This window comes from Lithobates pipiens, unplaced genomic scaffold (assembly GCF_037356315.1).
Source record: "Lithobates pipiens isolate NorthernLeopardFrog02 unplaced genomic scaffold, aLitPip1_a1.2 Scaffold_13, whole genome shotgun sequence".
Taxonomy (NCBI): Eukaryota; Metazoa; Chordata; class Amphibia; order Anura; family Ranidae; genus Lithobates; species Lithobates pipiens.
This window is the reverse complement of record NW_027507718.1, coordinates 127,854,997-127,862,185: the sequence shown is the minus strand read 5'-3', so window position 1 is coordinate 127,862,185 and position 7,189 is coordinate 127,854,997. Positions and strand designations below refer to the sequence as shown.

The window sequence follows — 7,189 nt, the reverse complement described above, 5'->3', positions numbered from 1 at the left end:
TACATAAAAATACCTGTTGATCTACACTCAGCACTCAAGTACTGTTATGGGCTAACAACACACAGCATTTTTGTGGACTAAGTGGTGTCAGCCCTTCCATTTCTTCTTGTGCTCAACTACGCAGACCCACCTACTCTTTATTTTCTCCAACATTGTCAATAGATGGTTTATTTACTAAAGGCAAAGAGGCTGACAAAAACTTGCTCTTAAGCTGGATACACAATATACAATTTTCTTTATGTTTTTTCCTTTAGATTTACCAAAACTATTTAATATGATGCCAAACCTAAACACTTCCAATTTGTATGCACTCAGGCAAGCCCTTTCACTACATAGTTAAAGGTAAATTTAAAGGAAATTGAACAACAAAAGTTGTTTAGTGTGTATCCAGCTATTCAGCGCCTAGAGGCGATTCAGTTTGCATTGTGCGCTATACAAGTATTTCATTCATTCATTCATTCATTTTGCAAAGAATACTTGATCACGTGCAAGGTAAGTAAAAAGAGATTTAAAAAAACAACATATAATTTTGCTTGTACATGGTTTGATGATATAAGGCATCAGAGCTTCAGCTCATTCACTAACCTAAGTGAAAATTCCCCTAGAGAATAACGAAATTCCCCTGCAAAGCATACAACCTTTTTTTCTTTAGTAAGTTTACCCCCAACTAATCTGTAATGCAGAAAAAGAACTAGGAAGGTTAACGAGATATGACGGCAACAGTTCTGTTCCTTTTGGGATAAAGGTGTAACATACATTTATAAAAACTAGCCTTTGTAAGCACCCCTGTCAGTGGTAAATGGTTTGTCTCAACTCTGTAACTTCTACATCTGCAGGGCAGCTTTTTCTGTTGGAAAACAACAGACTTAAGCTGGATTCACACCTATGCATTTTTTTGGAAGATTTCTACTACAGAACGTGTTCCATTGGAAACCATGGTAGATGGACTGTAGTGCAAATCTCCAAAATGCAAAAAGCACTAAAAATGCCTAGGTGTGATTCACACCTAGGCATTTTTAGTGCTTTTTGCATTTTGCAGATTTGCACTACAGAACGTTTTCCATAGGAAACCATGTTAAATGGACTGCAGTGCAAATCTGCAAAACGCAAAAAGCACTAAAAATGCATAGGTGTGAATCCAGCCTTAGGCTTGATTCACACTAGCACGTTTTTTGATGCATTTTGCATTTTGCAGAAATGCAAGGAAATTTTTTAACATGGGTTCCTATGGAACATGTTCACATCAATGCATTTTTGTGCCTCTGCGTTTTTGAAAGGGTTGGGGACTTTTTTTCATGCAAAATGCAGTGTTTTCCATGTAATAGAAGTCAATGGACCTGCATCAAAAACGCAAGTACCACGTTTTACCGTGTTTTACTGCGTTTTTGCCGCGATGTTGCCGCGATTTGCGTTTTGCTGTTTTTTTTTTCATTTTTTTTCACTGTATAGATCTGGTTGCTAAGCAACCACAGTGTAAAAAAATAAAATAAAAAAAAAGCAAAACGCGGCAAAATCACAGCAAAATCGCGGTAAAAACGCATGTCCAAAAACGCTGCAAGCACCCCAAAAAGCACTGCAAAAACGCTCAAAAGCAACATGCATAGATGTGAATCGAGCCTAAGGTTGGATTCACAATGTGGAAAAAGGAGAACACGCTATAATAAAACCCCTAACGCTGCAACTCAGAGTAATATACATTACTGCACTAACAACCAATCAGAACAAATGGAGCTGCACTGAAAACTAACAAATTGAACATGCGTGTATGAATTTAAACAAACCACGTATATAAATATAAATATATGAATATATAAACCACGTCCCCCAATACACAGTAGTGTAATATCCCAAAAAATCTGTATAAGAAAATATATGAAGCAAATATCTAAAACTTATATTGATAACTTAAACCCCCCTCCTGCCCAGACCAATTTTCAGCTTTCGGGGGTCTCAAAATTTGAATGACAATTACTCAGTCATGTAACACTGTACCCAAATTAATTTTTGTCCTTTTTTTCCCACATATAGAGATTTCATTTGGTGGTATTTGATCACCTCTGGGGTTTTTATTTTTTGCTCTATAAATGAAAAAAGACCGAAAATGTTGAAAAAAATTTGTTTTCTTTGTTTCTGTGATAAAATTTTGCAAATTATTAATTTTCTTTTCATACATTTTGGCCACAATTTATACTGCTACATATCTTTGGTACAAATAACCCAAATTAGTGGCTATTATTTGGTCTTTGTGAAAGTTAGAGAGTCTACAAGCTGTGGTGCGAATCATACAAAATTGATCACATCTGATGTACTGGTGGCTCATTTCTTGCGACCCGAACAAGTCAGGAAAGTACAAATACCCCCCAAATTACCCCTTTTTGTAAAGTAGACATTCCAAGGTATTTAGTAAGAGGCATGGTGAGGTTTTTGGTGTTGTAATTTTTTCCCACAATTCTTTGCAAAATGAAGATTTTTCTTTTTTTGCACAAAATTGTCATTGTAATAGGTTATTTCTCTCACATGACCCAAAATACATTCTGCTACTCCTCCTAAATACTACAATACCACATGTGTGGGACTTTTCCACAGCCTGGCCACATAGAGAGGCCCAACATGCAGGGAGCACCGTCACGTGTTCTAGGAGCATAAATTACACATCTAACTTGTTGACTACCTATTGCACTTTTGAAGGCCCTGGAGCACCAGGACAATGACACGTGACACTGACGTGGCACTGATGTCAGATGGCACTGATACATGGCACTGATGGCACATGATGCTGATGTGACACTCACGACAGATGGCACTAATACGTGGCACTAATGACACGTGACACCGATGACAGATGGAACTAATATGTGGCACTGATGACACGTGACACTGATGTGGCACTGATGACAGATTGCACTTATACATGGCACTGATGACAGATGGCACTAATATGTGGCACTGATGACAGATGGCACTAATACGTGGCACTGATGACACCTGACACTGATGATAGATGGCACTGATGACAAGTGACACTGACATGTGGCACTGGGGACAGGTGGCACTGGGGACAGGTGGTACTGGGGACAGATGACACTGATAGGTGGCACTGGGACATATGGCACTGATAGGTGGCACTGGGGACAGGTGGCACTGACAGGTGGCACTGGGGACAGATGGCATTGATAGGTGGCACTGGGGACAGGTGGGCATGTGTGTGTGTGTGTTTCACTGTGTGTGTGTGTGTTTCACTGTGTGAGTGTTAACTTACTGTTCACTGACGCTGCAGCTGCAGCATGGAAGCTCTCCCTCCTCACACGCTGTCTCTGTGTGAGGAGGGAGAGCCGGCGATGAGAGATGATCTCATATGTTTACATATGAGACCACCTCCCATTGGACACGCCAATCGAGTGCTAAATGGCGGCTGTGATTAGCCATTTAGCACGATCTGTGATTGGCTGTGTCCAAGGGACACAGCCAACACAGAACTTCCCTGATGCGTGCCCGCGGCGGCGCACAGAGGGGAAGTAAACAGGAGGATGTCCAGGGACGTCCACCCGGCAGTTAGCATCTGCTCTGTAGCCGTCTTTTGGCTATAGTGCGGGCGCGAAGTGGTTAACAATAAAAATAATAATAAAAAGAGTCCACTCCTTGAAATAGATCCGATGTGTAAATAGTAAACACCCAGTGACAGTTCTTCATAAGCTGTGCAGTACTGTGCATCCACCACCTTCTAGGTTGTAGGCTTACCAGATGGCCAGTACACAGGGCTTATCTCCCACTACAGGGTATTACGATATCCCGTGGTATGGCTCCCTGATGAGAGAATGCTGGATCTCACATCCTCCTATAGGAGATGATCTACAGTGATATGGTCTCTCTTGTGTTGCTGCCCTATTGGCAACGTGATACTCAATCCAACAGGTGTAGATATACTGATGGACAAAACGATCGAAAATCCGGGACCATAAGAAAGGAGAAAAAACCCAAAGGAACCAGCATAGGAAAAATCAATGGGTTTATTGTTAAAATATCAGTCAATAAGCTTAAATTGCTATACAGCGAAAAAAATACAAGCCTGCCAGCTACAAACAACAACTCGCCTGTGCAGACAACATGCAGTGACATCAGCATGTCGCACACACTACGCGTTTCGTCACACAGAGGACGTCATCTCGGGGTGTATGAATCCGAAGATTGGATTCACACCTATGCAGTTTTAGTGTTTTGCAGATTTGCACTACAGTCCATTTAAACATGGTTTCCCATGGAACACATTCTGTAGTGCAAATCTGCAAAATGCAAAAAGCAAAAAAAATGCAAAGTTGTGAACCCAGCCTTAGAATTGGTGAACTGCAATATACTAAATGTTTGCTTTGGGGTTCACAGTCCAATGCAGATGTTGTCTGAAAGTATTACTTAGTAAGGCTTGATTTACACCTATGCATTTTTTGTGCTTTTTCTATTTCACAGATTTGCACTACAGAACGTGTTCCATAGGAAACCATGTTAAATGGACTGTAATGCAAATCTGCAAAATGCAAAAAGCACTAAAACTGCATAGGTGTGAATCCAGCCTAATTGCCAATAGTAACCATTCCATAAATTATCTTATAAAAACAACCCTATTGGGCAATTTACTAAAGAAGTTGAGAATCTTCACACAATAAAATGTGTGAATAATTCACTTGAATTATCCAATCACGTGCCAAAGAAATAAGTAAGCAGGAATGTGCTTTTCACATAATTGGAAGACTGAAGTAAATATTCACACAACTGATTTCGGAAAGATTCTCAACTCCTTTAGTAAATCTGCCTCGAATTCCAGGGGATACCATTTTAAAGTGACCCTGTCACAAAAAATAAATGACAGGAACGTACCTCCAAATTAGTGATTCAATCCTGCTACTTGTGCCACCATGAATGTTGATCTCCTGTGTACCACACTGCACTTCACCAACCTTTAGATCATTATTGTGTCCTGTAATGTGGTAGAGGTCCATGGGAGGAACTACAGAGTGCAACAAGGGATCAACATTCCTGGAAGTGTTGGAATTCTGCACACTCTTCAGTGGGGGTGATTTCTTTTTAATGGAGCAGTGCTTGGTAACAGGAACTGTGGGAAAGGTAAGTATTTATGTTCTTCTTTGGAGGTATATGTCTTATTCTGAAATGAACAGTATTCTTCATCCTCAGTTAAAACTTTTTAATATAATGTGATGATTAATACTACCTGTTACTTCATAAAGCAGTAACAAAAATAAATAAACCATTTAGGTAATTGTAAGCTTTGTGACACGTTGGAAAGTATATGGTCGATTGTGAAACACATAGGTGAACACAACGTGGTTTCTAAGAATACTTGGCAGATTTGTTATAATAAATGGTTGTTTAACCTGCTCAGATAGCTGTGCAGCCCAGGAGTGCGGTAAGATGTCCAGACTCCTCCCTTTGCTCTCCATGTTTTTTCATCCTTTAAAACACCTTCTCCCTCCCTTCTGTGCTGTCAATTTTCAGTAGCAAACTAAAGGTCTCCTGGAGCTTTCCAAAATCTACCTCAGGTAAGTCCTAGAAGCTCTTTAAATGTACTTGTATCTCCTGTTAAATAGCATTACACATACTTAATTCTTTTTTTTTTTTTTTTTTAAATAGCAAAGAATAAAGAAAACAATACTTTTTTTTATATATATTGTAAAGCGTTGTGTAAACTAGCGCTATATAAATCCTGTATAATAATAATAATAATTGATATCACATAAAAACATGTAATTATGTTATCAAGTCATTTATAATAGTGGTTGAAGTCTAATATCCATTTTAAAAATTAAAAATGTGTTTCTTTAAACAATGTTTTTTTTTTTTTAAGCAGTTGTACTAGTAGACTCTTGTACTATGTTAGCCACCCATCAATGCAGAATGTCTGTAGTTTAAGTGATACCTTTTATTGTTTAACAAGCAATATAAACTCCAAACGCAAACATTCATTTATTGCAGCTTACCAAATCTTAGATGTGATGGCTGCAATCGTTTCCATTTTCAGGCTTTATTTCTTCTATGTATATCTGGTGATCCAGCCAGTAACTCTTGCGGTTACAGGGATGAAACAGACCATTTGCCACTGGCTTAAAGGGGTTGTAAAGGTTTGTGTTTTTTCACCTTAATGCATCCTATGCATTAAGGTGAAAAACACCTGTCAGTGACCGCCCCCCACCGTTTTACTTATCTGAACCCTCAAACTTGTCCCATGGGGTCGAGCTTTCTCTCTGCTAGGGTGTTCTCGGCTGCTGATTGGATAGATTGATAGCAGCGCAGCCATTGGCTCCCACTGCTGCAATCAAATCCAGTGACGAAGCCGCCGGGGGGTGGACCGAGTCCTGCATTCGGCATCTACGGACACCGAATGCTGGACTCCAGAGCGCGCCTGCAAGATAACCCCCCGGGAGATCGCTTCTCCTAGGGGGTTATCTGATGCGGGGAGGAGCCAAGACAGCCGCCGAGGGACCCCAGAAGATCACGAACGGGGCCACTGTGTGCAAAACGAGCTGCACAGTGGAGGAAAGTATGACATGTTTGTTATTTTAAAAAAAATACCTTTAGTGTCACTTCAAAATGATCAGCTTTTAGTTATTTATAGAAAACCTTTATCCCACGGGGAAAAAACTTTTGCTGAAACTGATTATAAAGTATTAGCTGGGGTTCTGCTTCACTTTGTTACTTTATTTAAATCTGCTAGTACGTTTAACACTCCCCTCCCCCCCAGACTGAGAATGCTGCTGTCCAAATCTGCCCCCTGTGCTTATTCATCTAGACCAGTGTTTCTCAACTCCAGCCCTCAAGGCGCCCCAACAGGTCATGTTTTCAGGATTTCCTTTGAATTAATCAGCTGTGGTAATTACTAAGGCAGTGAAACTGATCCAATCACCTGTGCAAAACAATGTGAAGCCTGAAACCATGACCTGTTGAGGCGCCTTGAGGACCGGAGTTGAGAAACACTGATCTAGAGTGGTATCTGTATAATAGAGGAGGTGTGTTAATGGCCAGATCACCAAAGGAAACCAGAGGGGGAAAAATCCTGAAAAGAAAAAGTAATGCAGCCACTATATTTAATGATTGGTAAGCTGCAATATATTACATTTTGGGTTTTGGGTTTAATACTGCAAGCTTTCAGGACCACTTAGGTCCCATCCTCAGGCTTTATACA

The 7,189-nt window shown here is 40.1% G+C and overlaps 1 protein-coding gene across 1 annotated transcript in view; it reads left to right on the top strand.

Annotated features, from left to right (window-relative positions):
* Positions 1-5,424: 5,424 nt before the first annotated feature.
* SLC5A5 (solute carrier family 5 member 5) overlaps positions 5,425-7,189 on the top strand; it is a 137,704-nt gene continuing 135,939 nt past the window's right edge. The window contains exon 1 of the mRNA XM_077475548.1: positions 5,425-5,549. The gene's annotated coding sequence lies outside the window, so the exon portion shown is untranslated. The remainder of the gene's footprint in view (positions 5,550-7,189) is intronic.